Below are 19,549 nucleotides of genomic sequence, written 5' to 3' on the forward strand. Positions count from 1 at the left end.
TACGTGTGACGTGACGCCGCCGCTCCTCAGGCCCTCGCCTCAGCAGTCGGCGTTCTCGCCCCAAATGGATCCGCTACTATTTGCCCAGCCAAACAGCCGGACATCGAAGGCCTCGCGGCCTTTCAAGTTGTATTCGCAGGCCCAGCACGGCTTCCCATTCTTCAACATTGCGGCGCAAATCCCGTACCCCACTCAGGATCTTCTGAGCATGCAGCCTCTGACCGAGAGTGCGTACTACAACGCTTTCAAGGAGAACTTTACTCGGACCAAGCCCGAAAATGGACGCGACAGTAACCGAAGGTCCAAAACATCGTCCGACAACAGCAACGGGGCCTCCAATGCAGCGGTGACGTCGGACGACGCCAACGGCTGTTTAGATAACCACTACGACAGCGCTGACGACGGTGACCATCCATCTCCGGATAAGACCAACTCGTGTTCCCCCGCCGTTGCTAATGGGGACGCCGGGGGTTCTGGCAGAGTCAACGGCGGTCCTTCGCATGACGACTCTAGCCCCGGGCAAACACGCGGACGAGGTTGGGTTCCGGAAGACTGCAAGGACGAGGCCTACTGGGAACGCCGCAAGAAGAACAACGAGTCCGCTAAGAGGTCGCGAGCCGCCCGCAGAGCCAGAGTGGACGAGAGCGCCATCCGGGCCGCCTTCTACGAGCATGAAAACCTTGCGCTCAAGTTGAAGATGCGCGAGATTATTCAGGAAATTAGTTTTTTTAGAGCAGCCGCCGCATGCCAGCGCATGTAGGCGCGGTATTTTCGTAGACCGTCGCCCTTTTCGCCACCGCTCTTCATCTTCACTGACCCTGCGGAGACCATAATCGTGCAAATTATTTTTTTTATTTGAGAAAGCAATACTGCTCGCAGTTAGAGCCTTCACCGTAGAGCGGCGGTGGACACGTTTGACCTTTTCCTTGACCTCGGGTGTGACGTCATACCATCTGTGAAAGAGAAGGGCCCCAACTCGTGCCGTAGGCGGAGAGCGGCGGTAGACACAGCGGGCGGTGGGCCTCTCGCTTCTCCTGCTAGGAGCGCGGCGGTCGGAGTGACGTCATACCAGTTGTATGACGAAGCTCGAAGCTCTACAAAATCGCGCTGCAAGGTTTATTTTCTCAGACTACTCCTATCATTCCAGTGTCACTGCACTCAAATCACGGGCTAATCTTACTAATCTTGAACAGCGACGCTGCATCTTCAGGCTGTGCCTTTTTCACAAGTTCTACCATACGCCACTCAATGTTTCAGCAATCTTACCACTTCATCGACAGTCAAGCCGCACCAGCCATCCTAAAGCCGTCTATCCGCCCCCAGCACAGACCATAGCCCATCTTCGTTCGTTTTTTGTTCAGACCGCTCGGGACTGGAACAAACTGCCTGTCGACGCTGTGCACCACTCCGGCCCACATTCCTTCCAGACTGCCATCGAACCACTCTTCACTTGAACATTATGCCCATCCCTCATGTAATACCCCACACCAAGGGCCATTGGTGGTACTAATAATAAATAATAATAATAAATAAACAGAGCTCCAGCTCGCGCCATCGGCGCTCAAGCCGAGCCACCCTCGCTGCCACGTGCAGATAGAAGAGAGTTGAAAGATAAGAGGACAGAGTTAAAGAGGGAAAAGACGCGTCTTTCCTTTTCATCCTTCTCTCAGTCGCAGCCGTAACCAACCGTCGGCTCAGAGCGGCGGTAGACACGGCGGATGCGGGCTGAAGAAACGGCAGAGGCTCAGCTTGCTTAAGCCCGGAAATTGCGAAAGCAACTTCATCCATTTTTTTAGGAAAGGAAATGGCGCAGCAACTGCCTCACATATTTCGGTGGACATCCGAACTGCGCCTTAAGAAGGGATAAAGGAAGGAGTGAAAGAAGAAAAGATTTATGAATCCATACCAACTAGCCCAACTCAATGTTTCGCTGAGGCATGTACACGTCAGCCATTCGTCATTCTGCAACGGGGATATAGAGTGTCCCCAGCTGGCACAGGACAGAGTTAGTTGGAGAGATATCCGAGATGGCTTTGCCCTGCAGTGCGCGTAGTTTTTACTAATTTTTTTTCTTCGAGAAGTCTGCCATGAGGCATAAGTTGAGAAAGGGGGAGTGGAATGTAGGATAAAGAAAGTTAAAAGAAGTCCGGCTACAACTGCTGCTACTGCTGCTGATGATAATAATAATAATCTTTATTAACTGTAATCTGAACATACATAAAACGGAAGCGCCGAAGCTACAAGTGGGCTTGTGCCGCGACGCATGATGATGATGATGAAACGTCGCCGGAAAGAGAACGCCAGAAGGACAGTGGATGACGAGATGCCTTTGTCCTGCAGTGGACTTAGTCAGGCTGCTACTGCTGCTGCTGCACATGATGATAATGACTAAACGTCGCCTGAAAGAGAACGCCAGAACGACAGTGGATGATGAGATGCCTTTGTCCTGCAGTGGACTTAGTCAGGCTGCTACTGCTGCTGCTGCTGCTGATGATGATGACTAAACGTCGCCTGAAAGAGAACGCCAGAACGACAGTGGATGACGAGATGCCTTTGTCCTGCAGTGGACTTAGGCTGCCACTGCTGGTGGTGCTGATGATGATGATGACTAATCGTCGCCGGAAAGAGTACGCTAGAAAGACAGTGGATGACGAGATGCCTTTGTCCTGCAGTGGACTTAGGCTGCCACTGCTGCTGCTGCTGCTGGTGCTGGTGCTGCTGCTGCTGATGATGACGATGAAACATCGCCGTAAAGAGAACGCCAGAAGGACAGTGGATGACGAGATGCCTTTGTCCTGCAGTGGACTTAGTCAGGCTGCTGCTGCTGCTGACGATGATGATGACTAAACGTCGCCGGAAAGAGAACGCCAGAAAGACAGTGGATGACGGGATGCCTTTGTCCTGCAGTGGACTTAGGCTGCTGCTGCTGCTGCTGATGATGATGATGATGACTAAACGTCGCCGGAAAGATAACGCCAGAAAGACAGTGGATGACGAGATGCCTTTGTCCTGCAGTGGACTTAGGCTGCCACTGCTGCTGCTGGTGCTGCTGCTGCTGATGATGATGACGATGAAACATCGCCGTAAAGAGAACGCCAGAAGGACAGTGGATGACGAGATGCCTTTGTCCTGCAGTGGACTTAGGCTGCCACTGCTGCTGGTGTTATTGGTGCTGCTGCTGCTGCTGATGATGATGATGATGAAACATCGCTGGAAAGAGAACGCCAGAAGGACAGTGGATGACGAGATGCCTTTGTCCTGCAGTGGACTTAGGCTGCCACTGCTGCTGGTGCTGTTGGTGCTGCTGCTGCTGATGATGATGATGAAACACCGCCGGAAAGAGAGCGCCAGAAGGACAGTGGATGACGAGATGCCCTTGTCCTGCAGTGGACTTAGGCTGCCACTGCTGCTGGTGCTGCTGCTGCGGATGATGATGATGATGAAACATCGCCGGAAAGAGAACGACAGAATGACAGCGGATGACGAGATGCCTTTGTCCTGCAGTGGACTTAGACAGGCTGCTGCTGCTGCTGATGATGATAATGATGATTAAACGTCGCCGGAAAAGCCAGAACGACAGTGGATAACGAGATGCCTTTGTCCTGCAGTGGACTTCGGCTGCCACTGCTGCTGCTGCTGATGATGACGCTGAAACATCAGCGGAAAGAGAACGCCAGAAGGACAGTGGATGACGAGATGCCTTTGTCCTGCCGTGGACTTAGGCTGCCACTGCTGCTGCTGGTGCTGCTGCTGCTGATGGTGATGACGATGAAACATCGCCGGAAAGAGAACGTCGGAAAGACAGTGGATAACGAGATGCCTTTGTCCTGCAGTGGACTTAGGCTGCCACTGATGCTGCTGGTGCTGGTGCTGCTGATGATGATGACGATGATACATCGCCGGAAAGAGAACGCCAGAAAGACAGTGGATAACTAGATGCCTTGGTCCTGCAGTGGACTTAGGCTGCCACTGCTGCTTGTGCTGTTGGTGCTTCTGGTGCTGATGGTGATGATGATTAAACATGGCCGGAAAGAGAACGCCAGGAGGGCAGTGCATGCCGAGATGCCTTTGTACTGCAGTGGACTTAGTCAGGCTGCTACTGCTGCTGCTGCTGCTGCTGCTGCTGATGATGATGATGATGATTAAACGTCGCCGGAAAGCGAACGACAGTGGATAACGAGATGCCTTTGTCCTGCAGTGGACTTAGGCTGCCACTGCTGCTGCTGCTGATGATGATGATGATGATGATGAAACGCCGCCGGAAAGAGAACGCCAGAAGGACAATGGATGACGAGATGCCTTTGTCCTGCTGTGGGCTTAGGCTGCCGCTGCTGCCGCTGCTGCTGCTGCTGCTGTTGCTGCTGCTGATGATGATGATGAGGATGAAACGTCGCCGGAAAGAGAACGCCAGAAGGACAGTGGATGACCAGATGCCTTTGTCCTGCAGTGGGTTTAGTCAGGCTGCCACTGCTGCTGCGTCTGCTGATGATGCTTTATGAAACGTCGCCGTAAAGAGAACGCCAGAAGGACAGCGGGTGGCTGCGTGTCCACCAACGTTGCATTGTGGCGCCGCCTGGTTGCGGCCAGAACAGACACAAGATTTCTTTGATGTCAGTGCACTTGATAGGGAACGTTGTGCGCGTGCTCAACAGAGGGTGCTTTGGCAGGAGTGATTTTTCCAGTGTGCTTATGACTGGGATACTGAATCGCAGCGACGACTGCCCGTCTCGGGGACTGCTCACCTCAGCTCAGCGCCTTGTTTGTGCCCGGAACTCCTTTTGTGTTGAATTTTTGGTGTCTGCCGCGGTGGATCAGTGGTTAGGGCGCTCGCCTACTGAGCCGGAGTCAGCGGGTTGGGTTCGATTCCTACCGCGGCGGCCGCGTTTCGATGGAGGCGGAACGCAAAAGGCGCCCGTGTGCTGTGCGATGTCAGTGCACGTTAAAGATCCCCATGTGGTCGAAATTAATCCGGATTCCTGCATACGGCACCTCTGTCTATTCGTTCGCCCCACCTTCCTCCCTTCCTTTGCGGCAAGGTTGAGGCGTGCACCAAACAGTGAGACAGTTACAGCGCCATTTCCTTTCCTCAAGAAAAATTTTTTAAAACCAATTATTAGTCGTTTTTGAGGAGAGGAAGTGCAGTGACATCGCACAAAGCACTGCCGCGCGTAGCCGTTGGCACAGTGATTTTTTTGGAGCGAAGGCTCCTGTCCGTTGTCTCCTCGTCTCTTTTTGTGTCGTGAAGTCATTTGCGCCTAATTTGGTTTTTTCCCAAGTTCCAAGACGAAACCGCTACTTCACGACCAAAGCTTTTGAAAAAGCCGGGCTGTCGTTGAAGTCTTGGCCTTGTATAAGTAAATAAATAAAAAAATAAAAAAAATGAATATTGCAGCGACTGGGATTCCAACCCGCAGTGGCACGAAGGGATCAGCTTAGCTGGCCACCACGCGAGAGCACTATGCTCTCGTGCAGTGGCCAGCAATCACGCCTCGTGTCAAACTGCAACACACACTCGCGCTGTGCATTGCACATCGTGCTCTTAATCGACTTCCATCTGCAGCGCGAACAGATCAGCTTAACCTCGATCAGAGCTTAACCTGGGTATAATATCGTCGCCGCATATACCGACGACCGAGCACAGAAAAACGATGAGCCAATCCTGCTAAACATGCTTTCGCACGTCTACTGGGTTTAATTACGTTACAACCCTGCCATTTTTTTTTCATAAGCGCGTGGCTTGCAGGCGCTCAACGCCTCCAGTACACGGGCCTCTAGAATTTCGCCTCCATCGAAATTCGACGGCCGAATTTCGATGGAGACGAAATTCTAGAGGCCCGTGTACTGTGCGATGTAAGTGCACGTTAAAGAGAACCAGGTGGTCGAAATTTCCGGAGCCCTCCACTAGGGCATCACTCATATCCTGAGTCTCTATGGGACGTAAACCCCCTACAAACCTAAACCAGCCTTCCTCACAGCTCCACCTCCCTTCCCTTCGCCCCCGTTCCTAAACCAACTTGACTTTCAGTGCGTTCAGTGACCTTCAGTGCGTTGAGTGACCTTCAGTGCGTTCATTGACCTTCAGTGCGTTCAGTGACCTTCAGCGCGTTTTTCACATGCAATTACAGGCATTTTCTAGCTTGACCCTGTATATATATTCGTGTATATTTGTCGATCAGTGGATATCAATGTAGTTTATAGATAATCACCGGAGAAATGTTCACCGTGCCATTTGCGGGACAGACTTCAGGATCTCGGCCGCCACAAGTGCTGACGCAGGATGGCAATGCAAGGACAAGGAGGAGTGTTTTTAGGTGTAGCTATGTTACTGTGAGAAGCACGCGAGGTCCTAATGCGGTGTCGCATGCAACTCGCACAGGTTTGTGGTCAGTGCTGCTGGGGAAACACGAACTCAGTGATGGCCCTTCTCAACGGAAATGCCCGTTAGCTCTGAGCGAATAATGTACTGCAGGGCGGTCCGATATCGAAATGTGAAAGTGTACATTGTGTGCCTTGCGCTGTCATCGCATGCAACCCTTCTTTGTCCTATTGTCTATCTTGGTTAAAGGGCAACTCCGGCGATTTTTCAGCCATTTTGAGTTAATGGCTATTTTGTGTTCCTAAGAACCTCCTGTAATGTGTACGATACAAGGTTTTGAAAAGCAACCGTAAAATAATTTTGAAACAGCAAAAAACGCAAAACTAGAAACCGAAACCGCAAAACCGAAACCGGGGAGGTGCCTTCGTGCGGTATTGACTGTGACGTCACGAGCGGGTTCGCCGCGCTGTGAGGTCCCCGAAGATATCACAACTACCCTGAGCCGCGCTGTCGACATGACTGAAAGCGCGGAGGACAGCTTTTCCGAGACCAGCGAGTCTTTAGAAGACGACTCATTCGATGATTTTGGACTGGACGAGTCGCCTTTCAGGTATGATCCACCGCCGCGCGAGCCAGCCGAGTCCCACCACAGGCCGCGTCACCTGCAGCACGGAGACGGTCTGAACTTGAAGAAGTAAGTATTCGAGTCATTTCTCGTGCATGCATTTGTGACAGAGTCGTCAGAACAAAAGTTAATGAGATGCTCCCGCCGACAGCTGTTAGTGTGGCCAGTACCGGCCGACCCAGCCTGATGAAAGAATTTGCTGCCGGAACGTTGCCGCGGTGCACAACGTCCTTACAGGGGCATGCATCACCAACAGTCCTCTCTGCGAAGCTTTATCTCGACGACGAGCTTTTGGAAGTGAGTTCACGCCAGCTACAGTTCTACAATCCAACATACTTTGAGCACGCTCACTGTGGTCCGCTTCCTCTGGACGGCCGCGCTTCGTTCAGCTGGGCGCTGCTATAGACGGTTGTACTAGAATAACGTTGGCACAAAATATGCCTTCAAGCGCCGGTTGAACGAAGCCTTAGCGAGTCCAAAGCTCTCTTTGAAGTAAACGCTGTCTTCATAGCAATCTGGCGCGAAATGTCCCCGAGCACAAGCGGGAATGCTTCCTCGGAGACCAGTTTACACGGCGGACAGCTCTCACCAACTTGTCGCGAAGGTTCTTATCGCTGGGAAACCTATGCTAGATCACGCCCGTTGTCACAGATGAAGAATTTGTGCACCCCACAGCACAACAGAAGTTGCCGTGACCCATCACTCTGGCGTACACATCACACCAGGCACGTTGAGGCACATTACAGAATTTCTTGAAGCTAACAATATCTTGTGCAAATTTCAGCATGGGTTTCGGCGCGGGCTCAGTACCATTTCACAACTTGTAGAATTCACGCACGACATTGCTAGTTCCCTCGACACGGGCTCACAAATCGACGCTTTATTTATCGACCTTTCTAAAGCTTTTGACACCGTTCTCCACAGCAAACTTCTTTGTAAACTTAATGCAATACTCAAAAACCCATTACTGGTAGACTGGATATCAAGCTTTCTTTCTAATCGTACACAGTATGTTTCTTTCAACTCCTGTTCATCTGAAACTGTTAATGTATCATCCGGTGTACCACAAGGATCCGTGCTCGGGCCACTGTTGTTCTTATTATACATTAATGATTTGCCAGAAAATATTATTTCTAAAATTCGGTTGTATGCAGACGATTGTGTCATATACAGTTCAATTAACACCCCTGAGGATCACGCGCAACTAAATCAGTCATTCGTGTCATTCTGCTCATGGTGTGAAACATGGCAAATGCAAATAAACTTTCGTAAATCTGTTTACATGTCATTCTGTAATCGCACAATACCATCTTCTTACACCTACTCATTCAAAGATAACTCTCTGAATCGAGTGTCCGAGTACAAATATTTAGGTCTTCTTTTTTCTTCTAACTTGTCCTGGTCAAAGCATATTAACACAATATCCAATAATGCAATGCGGAGGCTCGGTTATCTAAAACGTACACTAAGTGTTGCCCCACAAGAAACTAAACTGGTAACATACAAAGCTTTAATTCGTCCACTTTTGGAGTATGGGTCAATAATCTGGAATCCTCATAAACAGTCCGATATCAGTAAGCTGGAATCCGTCCAAAGGAAAGCAGTACGGTTTATTTGCCGACGGTATGACAGACATTTTTCACCTGCATCCACTCTTCCTGCCATAGGCCTTTCCCTCCTTTGTACCCGCCGCGACAATGAATGTTTAAAATATTTTCATGGTATTGTTAATTCATCCCGCTTTGCTTCACTGTCTGAGTATTTGCATTTTTCAGCATCTTCATCTACAAGGAGCTACCACCCATTGAATGTAACACCCATTCACGCGCGCACTGATATGTTCAAATTTAGTTTTTTTCCTCGTGTTATCGAACGATGGAATTCTTTACCCGGTGATATACGTTCCCTGGAACCAAACCTATTTTTCAATGTTGTTGCAAATCTGTGATTAGTCTGTTGCATTTCTGTTCTGTATTTTAATGGTGTTCACTTCTGAATATGTTGTCCCTCTCTGCCTTTTTTTTCTTCCCCCACTCCTGCAATAGCCCCATCGGGGCTGCAGTATATGTAAATAAAATAAAATAAAAATAAAAATAAAATTGCACAGGTGGTCGAAATAATTCCGGAGAGCTCCACTACGGACCTCTTTCTTCTCTGCCTCGGGGCCTCGGTTCTGGCAGCCTTGACTCCATAGGAAGCATAAGAGGGTTCTCACGCAGCTTCCACCCTCTCCGTTCGATGACGTTCCACGTCACTACCTGCGGTAACTCAGGACGTTCGACGTCCGCCGCTTATGAACGCGGGTGGCGCTGATGAACACTCTCAAGGTTAGGTTACTTGTAAACATAAATACCCCCGAGAGCAGAAGATTTGACAGCCGTCGCCGTAGCTGAGGTAGAGCACCGGACGCGTAATTCGGAGGTCGTGGGTTCGGATCCCACCGGCGGCAGTGGTTGTTTTTTCTTCTGCTTTTCTAATCAATTAGCTTTAAGCGATAACATGTTCAGTAATATTCTAAATTGATCAACACCACAAAATAAATAAATTAATTAAAAAATCCCCTGTGCCCCTTGGTTTCTGTGGCTGTTGGCTTCAATCATAAAACAACGTGTACAACTCTGGAAAAAAGAGAAACAAAATATAATTTCTGTAAATTTCAAAGATATAGAGACTTTCCACATTCGAAATAGTGCCTCCTAAAAAAGAATCGCCAGGCACCATGGCAGGGCCGCCAAGGGGTGCGTAGGGGCGAAAGAAGCAGTACGAGTGTGCAATACGTTCGAGCTCGGTCGTCATTGTCGGGGCGTTTATCCCCCCTCCGTGACTAACCGCCTCCTTCTGCCACAATGCGAGGGAGAGGAGGTCAAGGTAACGCAGAGAGGAGGACCAGACTGTCTCGGAGGAGCGCTTTTTCACTTCCACGGACAAGTGGAGCCGCCCTGGTGGTTGAACTAACGTCTTGTCCAAGATGGCCGCCGTGGTATCTCCGCCTTAAGTATGCATGGGGGGGGGGGGGGGAGAGGAGCACTACTACTACTACTTGTGGCTCGTTTTCTGCCACCCTTTGAATGGGGGCACTGCTTGGAACGGGGTGGGGATGGGGGGGGGGGGATCGCAGGCGGCACGCGCAGGAGGTCGCAACCTGTGATGAGAAAGGCATGTGGTAGGGGGGTAGGGGTGCGGGTTAAGGTTGTGAGTCATGTTATTGGACTGCGGGGAGGCAGTCAATGGCGACTTTTCTTCTTTGGGCTGCAGAGCGAAGTCCCTGTACATATCGTATACTGCGGGCAGGCTTCCCTTCGTGCGATTGAAGCGGTCCGGGGTAGTTTGGATATGGCAGGATTCGAGGAAGAGCCTTCCTTACCTGGTAATTCGGTTCGGTTCGGAGGATTCTGCTTTCGTCAAAGTTGGTTCAGTTGTCTGAGTCTTCGGAATGTTCGGCTGCAGGATGGCGCTCTATGGTGAAGTTGCCGGCATCGCCTTCTTTTTGTTAGACTTTTGGCTTCGCCGGTGTAGCTTGCGCCGCAGTTGGTGCAAGGAATTTTTTAGATAATGCCTAGGGTTCTTTCTCACCGGGGCCGGTCTTTGGGAACAGGTAGGCTTGTGCGCAACCTGGAGGCACCCTTTTTCAGGATTCGGGCGACGGTTTCTCTGGCACCTCGCACATAAGGCAGAGTGACGTATTTTGGTGGTGGATTTGGGTGTTGTGCGTTGATTTCTTGACACATTGTGTTTTGGGAGGTGAATGGTTTTTTGAATAAAGTTCTTTGGGTAGCCGTTCAATGCGAGTGCTTTGAATATCGTGCATTGTTCTTTTCTTCCGTCAAGTTCTGTGCTGCAGACTCAACTCTTCTGAACAATGTCTTCATCACTGATGCGTTACGGACCGTTGGGTGGTTCGAAGCGAAGTGTTGATATCGGCCTGAGTGAGTTGGTGTGCAGTACACGAAGAATTGAAGGGCTTCGTGCTTTCGGGATACCAGAACGTCCGAAGACAGCCGGGAGTTTTCTTGTTGCATCTCTAGAGTGAATTGAATATCTGTTTCAAGGTAGTTTAAATGAGAGAGGAAATTTTGCACCTCAGATCTCTTGATGACTGCGAAGCAGTCGTCGACATACCTGAGGAAAATCTTTGGTTGTGGGTGGAATGAGTTGAGGACTCGTTCTTCGATGTGTTCCATGGTTAAATTGGCCATGACGACAGGGATGGAGGCTCCCATTGCTGTTCCTTTCACTTGTCTGTATTTACTCCGCTTGACGTGAAACATGTGCTTGATAGGCACAGCTCCAGGAGACGGCACACATTATCTATAATCAGAGGGGTTCGTGCGCTGTGTGTCGCGGCGTTGTAGGGCGTCTAGGTTAGCGGTCACCGCAAGCTTTGTGGAAATTTTTGGGAAAAGGGGCACCACGTATAAGGAGACAAGGCATTCGGCGGCCTCAAGGTTGGCTTGGGATGCCAGCTTGGCGAAGTGCCTTGAGTGACGGTTATGGGTCGCTATTTTTCCTGTGGTTGGAGATATGAGCTTATGGTGGTATTCGGACAACAGCGAAAAGGGGAACATCGGAAGTCCACTACAGAGTGCAGAGGGATCCCCGGTTCGTCGACTTCGGGCAGGCCGCAGAATGGTAGAGCCGATCCGTTGGTGCTTAATAATTTGAGGTATAGGTTTCGGAAGTCGGTGAGCTTTGGAAGACTTCTTTCAGTGTTTTGTTTAGCCTTGCTTGGGCAGTTGTGGGGTACATCTTCAATTTCTCATATTCTTGAATGCTGAGTAAAGTGGATATTTTATCTTCGTAGTCCCGTCTGTTCAGAACGACCGTTGTGTTGCCCTTGTCCGCTGGGAGGATCACGATGTTGGTGTCTCTCTCGAGTTTTTCCAGGGCTTGCCCAACGGATTTCTGTACATTTCTTCTAGCTTCTTCCTAGGCGAGAAGATGGCGTTGACAATACATGCTTGCACGTGCGCTGCGGAAGCATCGGGAAAGCAAGGATTTGCGATTTAACATTTTGTTATTGAGGTTCAACGTCCCAAAGCAACTCAGGCTCTGAGGGACACCGTAGTGAAGGGCTCCATAAATTTCGACCACCTGGGGTTCTTTAAAGGGACACTGAGGAGAAATTGAAGTTGACTTGCATCGACAGAATACCAGCTCCTGATTACAAAAACGCCATTCATACTGACAACAAACCTCCTGTAACATAGAAAAGAGCAAGAACCAAAATACAGGTATCGCCGCCACAGGCCAAACTCGCAAGTACAAGCTTCATGGCGTCATAGCACAAAACAGTGTTGCTAGAACCAATAGTTCTAGCAACACTAGGACACGAGAAGCTACAAATCCCTGAGGCGCAGCAAATGCATGCGCAAATTTCCTTGACGTCGCCAGATGGCGCCACGTACCCGATAGCTACGCGCGCTCCTGCAGCGCCGGGACCAATCAGCGCTTGCTCTCAGCGGTGTGGGGGCTCCCGGTATTCCGCTAACGGTAACAAGGTACATGGTATGCTAAAGGCGTCTATTTGCGAGAACTTCGTTGACGACTTCGAGAACGGGATCCATTGTAACGCTGGCAAAACGCCGGTGCAAATGTAAACGAAGCGACGACCGCAATAGCCGATAGATGCCTTCAACGTGCGGCCGGCGGTAGCTTTCTTTTCGGCTGCTGCTGGGCCGCACTGCTGGCCGCCAGAAATCACGGAGTCTGCGTTACGTCATATGAATGTCATGTTTCACGTCACTTAGTTCTGTGTCGTCATAGCAGAATCCCAAGTTTCAATCAGAGCGGCGGGAAAAACTATTTCAACTTCGAATCCAAATTTCTTAGAAATAAATGCATCTTTCGCTGCCGGCCAAGCGGCAACAAAGCCATGAAATGCCGAACTATCGGATTTTGCTATAACCAAAATATTAATAGAGCTCTCCTCAGTGTCCCTTTAACGTGCACTAACATCGCACCGTACACGGGGATTTAAAATTTTGTATCGAAAGCTACAGTACTATAGCTGGAACCCATTTCGCCCTGAACCTACGAATGACCTTGAAACGACCTTGAGATAGGTCATGGCTAGTGTTGCTGGGCTCACATACCTAACCATGTGTGGTCAACTTAGTAGCCCACCTTTGACATTCAACTATTACCTTGACCTTTAACACTGAACTTTGATATTGAACTTTGACATTTAATTTTGACCTTGCAAGCTGTCGGCAGACGCAGTAAGAAAGCCACGTGATTCAATTCACAGTTGTGACGTCAGGTATGGGGCATATATAACCAGAGCTGTGCGCTTGACTTAGACGCTACAGAGGAAGGAGAGAGCGCTGAGGAGAGCACGTATAGCGAACTACATCTTCGAACATTGCGGCAGGCCGCTTCTGACCATCCGGCATACATTGCTTGCTTATGTAGCTTTCGCTACGTGAATCTCCGTTCGGCAGAGTTGAACCGCTGCCTAACTTTTTAGTGAGCCAACGAGCTGCCTCACCCTAACATAAAGCTGTAGCTTCAGATATCTTCGGCTTTCCGCGACCTACGGGTATAGGCAACAGCGAATACACTCATCCATACACGTCCACCACCTTCCAAAATTGTTCGTGATCCCTGTTCCGCATTAACAAGTGTTCCGTTATAATTTTTCTGGAGCGCAGTCGTTGAAGTTTAGTAACATATCCCTCTATCCATGTTTTATCTCCGTACCCTCCACCACATCCACTCCTGAAAGACAGAGTATAAAAATTGGAAGGAAAAATTAAGCTCCACGCCAAGGGTGTGACCCGATAGCGCTAATTGGACAGTGCCCATATATGCAGCCATCGTCATTCTCTACTTAACATTCATAGATCCATGGAAGTCCTCCCACCACTCCTGGCGCAGTGGAGCAGCGGTGAAGTGATACGCCACTGCATTGCGATGACAGGTGCTGCCACCTGTGGGGGCTTGTGCGACCCATGTTGCACTTCTGCCAGGGTGGGCAATTTGTTCTGAATCTTGTGGCCAGCTGTGATGACGTTGCAAAGTCTCGCCACCTAGGTGGCCCGCCTGCCTCCTGAGTTGCTTCCCTGGGGATTTTTTATGGATATTTCGCCAACAGCCAGCGAAGCCGAAGCCGACACTGACGCTGTCGACGACGCCCCACAACCAGTGTTGCCAACTGAAAAATATAAAACCCGCGACAGGAACTCCCAAAAACCGCTAAAACCGCCAATGTATTTTTCGTGACAAAAAGTTCATTTTTGTACATTTTATCTAGTGTGTAAACAAATATAACTAATAATATAAAAGAACAGAAAGCAGTTTTTCTTTTCCGACTAATCACTAGAGACTGTGTACTTTACGCTAAAGTTCAAAAAAGTACTTTTTAAAAAGGTTTAAAAAATGTAAAGTACTGACTAGACAATGCCAAGTCGTGACTGACTCGAGGTACAATCTCAGAAAGATGTGTGCTTCATCAGTAAGCGACTGTCACTTGTACCGCTGGTGGCAGGTCCAGGTGGGCTTCTAGCGCTGCTGCCAGCGTGCACCAATCTTTTTAGTGCCTATCTTTTGAACTACATTTGGTGGGAGTTCGTAGATTGAGCAGCATTTACCCTGCCACCAGAGTTCGACTCGAATAGACAAGATGGCATTCGTCATCTCTGTTGAAAACCTGTTCCTCAGTTTACATTTGAAAATGTTCAGCTGTACATACTTCACAGGTCCCATTTCGCCCGGCAGATTCGAGGATTACGCTCAAAAGTGCCGCAGAAATTGATTCAATGCATGTTCCACTGTTCGCCACTGTAGCCATCTCAGTGACGTCATGCGCTCACAGCGGCATGGTGACGACATTTTCTCAGAGATGAGGGTAGAATTTTAAGAAACCTTTAATATTCGGAAATAAAAGGCAGATTTGCCAAAACCTAAAAAAAACAGCCATCAAGGCTTAAAGCCGCTAAAAAATCCGCCTCCCGCAATACAGGATTTTCTACCGCTAAATAGTGTAAAAACTCGCCAAATTTAGCCGGAAAACAGCTAAATTGGCAACACTGCCCACAACACACAGCTTTGTAGCGGTTGAATTTCCCGGGCTATTCGCAATCGAAAGGTGCTTGCACGTCACGCCACCTTGTGGGGAAAAACAGAACTGTTTGCTGAAAAAATTGCTTTGGCTAAAATATTTTACCTTGAGGTGTTCTGATCTAACGAATGCAGGTCACTGCTACCTCTCGGGACTAGACGCACGATACTTATCCTTAAAGTAGGGTCCCGTGGAGATAATGCCCTGAGTTGCGGTCCACTCCACAGACCATCGAGCATGTGTTTATCGACTGCTGGGACCCGGTTTTCCACTGGGACATCTGGCAAAGAACTTTAAAAAAGAACTACCTATTACTCCTTACGGCATCCGGTTTCTGCCTATAGAAAGTGACGAAGTGCCTTATGACATGTTTATGCTACTGGGCCTCCACAGCATCTGGAAAACGAGGATGGCGGCTAGGCACGCAGACGCAAATGTACGACCAGTCAGGGAAAACTATAGAATGTGTAGCCTCTCTGAGAGATGTTCTCCGCAGTCAACCTCAGCCACCGGAGTGGGTGGCAGTTAAAGGGTCCCTGAAACGGTGTCCATGTAGGCAAAGAGAAGTCGAAGTATTGATAGACATTGAACGATCCATCATCCTACCGCAAAAATTTTTGATCTACCTTGTGCGGAACCAGAGATAATGGCTATTAAAAATGACCACCAGCCTTTTCCCTCTCAACTCGTACACCGGAGCAAACCATAAAAAAATAAAGATTACAGGCCGGGACCATGCTCCGCCCACAAATACGTCATCGACGAGATCGGTTTGTTTACTTCCGGTTGACGCGCTCTTTCGCTCGATCGCTCGCTCGCTCGCTTTCCCGCTGTCTGCTATGTTCACCTGTGTCTCGCAACCCTCGCTGCGGCTTCTCTCGTACTATAGACCCCTAGCTGAAGGAACGACTTTTGCGGATGAGTGCCGAAATGGGATTTCAGCCTTAAGGCGGGGACACATGTGCGAAAAGTGTGTGCGATTCGCTGCGGCGCGCCGTTGTGAACGACGTCGCAACAACCGATCGCAGCTCGTCGCCTGCGTCCAACCTGCTGGATGTCTACGACAAGCCGCGCGCGGAAAACGCAACGACGGGAAGCGGGAGCCAATACGAGTGCGGAGAGCGGCAGCGTCATGATGCCGTACAGCGCGCTGCTCAGGGCGCTCGGGGCCGAGCCACGCCGGACCGGCCTGCCAGCCTTGATGCCGGCCACCGGCGACTGAAAAACGCGCTAGTATTGTTTGTTCTCGTCCATAGCAAGCCCTTGGATAGATGCATGTCAAGAATGCATAATTTCTGACGATTGTTGGCCAATACCGAGTTGCTGGTAAAAGTGATGACTGCGATACAAGCAAATTTCATCCAACAGCCGATTTGGTGCTGCTGCTACTTGGTGCGGTTCGCCTACCGTCTGCTAGCTCCGTTGCTGAAGGCATCGTGGAAATCGAACATATCTTTTATTATGGGACGAGTTCGCAGTAAAGCGATGTGAATAGTAGGCCTTTTATTATAGCGCAGGCAACTTCCGAAGCGCCGTCAGCTGCGGTTTCAATGCGAAACCAGATAGGCCTAGCGACGACTAGGGCAGCCTGGGACCAGCGCGCAGTTCGTCGCGCGGCGTTGCCGCAGGCGGTGTCGTTGCCGAAAGATCCACTTTTGCACAGACATATTTTCGTTGCTCGAATCTAGGAAGCATCCTCGCTGGTATCATGGCTGTTTTGCATTTTCTTGTGCGAACGTGATGTACGCCGAGCATGCCGGCCGGCCGGCCAGCCTGGATCCCGTCTGCCGGCGACATAAAAACGAGCTAAAGTGTGTTCTTGACGTAAATAATAAACCCTGGGACAAGAAATGTGAAAAATGTGTCATTTTTGAGGATCGCTGACCAATACTGAGCTGCTGGTAAAGGTAACGACTGTGATACGAGCAAATTTCTTGCCACAACCGTCTCGCAGCTGCCGCTGGCCCGACGTGGGGTCCGGCTCGCCTGGCACCCGCTCGCTTCGCTGCAGAAGGAGTCGCGGAAAGTGACCATACTATTATTTTATTGTGAGATGATGCTGTTGACTGCAAAGCGATGTGTAGAGTAAGCCTTGTATTATAGCTCAGGCGACTTCCGAAGCGCCGGCCGCTGCAGCTTCGATGCCAAAGAGGCAATAGGCCTAGCGACGACCACGGCAGCCAGGCAGCAGCAGAGCTCGTCGCCCTGAGCGCCCGCGAGCGGTGCCGTTGCCGAAAGCTCGCAACATAAGCAGGCGTGCTTTGTCGCTGCTCGAGAAGTATTTCTGATAACAAGGCGATCTTGCCTTGTGATATTTGTACACCATCCCAAGCAGCGCTCAGGCATTGCTGCACGGCGGCAAAGTGCGACACCGGTTGTGAGCGGAGCTTGGGTAGGGCGGCGCAGCGATGCTCACCGCTCCGTGTCTCCCTGCTTGTAGTGGGGCGGCAGTTCGCAAGCGACGATCGGTGCAGCGCGTCGGCCAAGCTTTTAAGGACACGCCGTTCAGAAATCGAGCGCTGAATCCTGACGACGACGACGGCTCGCTCACTTCCATCTTTCGGCAGACAGTGCCGAAGGGCAACATCTTGCCGAACCCTGGCTTTGCAACCAACGACACAGCACGGCCGGTCCATTTTGATTGCGCATGCGACGGAGGTCGCGACAGAAATCAGTAGTGCGGTGACTCCAAATCGCACCTCGATTCTCGATTCGGTTCGACGGCGGCGCCGGCGGAGTGACACAAGCGGCACGAGCAGACGAAAACATTGTAAACCGGAAGTGCAGTACTAATTTCTGACACCGGGCACACAATAACTGCGTAAACATGCATATAAACGACAACTCTGCTTGCTGAAATGCGAAATGTTTCCGAAAAGAGTAATAGTGTGAAGTATCTAGAGCTTCTAGTTTGTTAAATGCGTGATTTCACGTTGGCACCGCGAACCAATCATAGCCCAGCACTTGTGACGTAAAGAGTACAAACTGACGTAATGAGTACGGATTCGGGCGGAAGTTCACCGCCGCTGGTCGCCGCGAGGCTCGGGAGAGGTAGTTTTTGAAAATGTATTGTAAATTATCTACTCGCCTTTGATGTATTGTACGCGGCATGAACGTTCAGTGGCCTACGCTCTACATAATGCAAGTATTTGTTTGCCAACCTCAGACACCCCTTTCAGGGACCCTTTAAGGACAAACTGATCGACATGAAAATGTTTTAATCCGTCGCCTCAGCCAAAGTTTGGCTATCGATTTTTATTCCTATGCATGTATTGCTTACCGACAATAAAGAAAAAAAATTGCTGTCCACACCACTCCCAATGTCAGTGCACCATCAGTTCCGGCGTGGTCCAGTGGTAGGATTCTTGGCTCTCACCCAGGCTTAGAGGCCAGGAGGCCCGGGTTCGATTCCCGGCGTCGGATGAGTCTTTTTATGCGATCTGAGGCACTCCTGTTTTTTCTTTTGCTTTTTTTTTTGTTTTGCTTAGGTAAGGTTATCCTGCAACGCACATTTAAAAAAAGAATTCATCTGACTCCACATTCTGTTCGCTATCTCACTGCGCTGCCATTTGTTGATGAAGCCCTGGACATGTTCTTTCTGATTGGACTGCACAGCCTCTGGAAAACCCGCATGATGGACAGACACTGTGAACCTGTTGTGCCTACAAAGGATCACTTCAGTCGAATGGTTGTTCATTTAAGAGACGTGTATGCCCAGACTGAGTACGAACCGGAGTGGCACTCACTATGAGTGATGTGCTCTGCATTGCCCCTTTTCTAGTGTATGTCTTTTGAATATGTATTGATTACCACTGTTTTCATAATGGCTTGTATATAGTTCATGTACATAGAACATAACATCACTGTAATAAATACCATGTTGAAGAAAAAAAACGGCTCCGTCAGTTCCGGCGTGAGGATACCTGGCTCTCACCCAGGAGGCCCGGGTTTGATTCCCGGCGTCGGAAGAGTTTTTTTTATGCGATCTGAGGCACTCCTGTTTTTTTTTTTGCTTTGCTTAGGTAAGGTTATGAGTTGCGGTTCCCTTTGATCCCAATGTGACGGCTCCGTCAGTTCCGGCGTGAGGATACCTGGCTCTCACCCAGAAGGCCCGGGTTCGATTCCGGCGTCGGAAGAGTTTCTGTACGGTCTCTTTGTATAATGGTTAGCGCTCTGAATCCAGCAATCTGAGTTTAACTATCGGTGAGGCTTCGTTTACTTTTTTTTTCTTTGCCTAGGTCAGTTTAGGTTAGCACCAGAAGGAGGCCGTTGAAGCGTGAACAGCCTGATGAACATTATATAGGAGGACCGCATTGCAGTTATGATCAAGAGCAAAACTGCGAATCTTCGCATTACTGCACCCGATAACCGACTCACCATGTCGGTGTCATATTAGCGGCGTTTAGATGAACCAGACAGGGCCGGTTGGAGTCGAGGTGCCGGCAATATCTTTCTCTATGGTGCCGGGTCGATAAGCGGTTACTGGGTTGATGTAAACGCGCGCCGAGTCGGGACAGGAGTCGACGGGTTGGGTCCAGTCAACTCTGCC

At 49.9% G+C, this 19,549-nt stretch overlaps 1 non-coding gene across 1 annotated transcript; it reads left to right on the forward strand.

The window, feature by feature from the left end:
- Nucleotides 1-18,339: 18,339 nt before the first annotated feature.
- TRNAE-CUC (transfer RNA glutamic acid (anticodon CUC)) lies at nucleotides 18,340-18,423 on the forward strand. Its single transcript is given in 2 exon segments — nucleotides 18,340-18,375; nucleotides 18,389-18,423. It is a non-coding gene; the product is annotated as a tRNA-Glu (tRNA).
- Nucleotides 18,424-19,549: the final 1,126 nt, after the last annotated feature.

Source organism: Amblyomma mixtum, chromosome 8, assembly GCF_055824585.1.
Source record: "Amblyomma mixtum isolate Tamu chromosome 8, ASM5582458v1, whole genome shotgun sequence".
Taxonomy (NCBI): Eukaryota; Metazoa; Arthropoda; class Arachnida; order Ixodida; family Ixodidae; genus Amblyomma; species Amblyomma mixtum.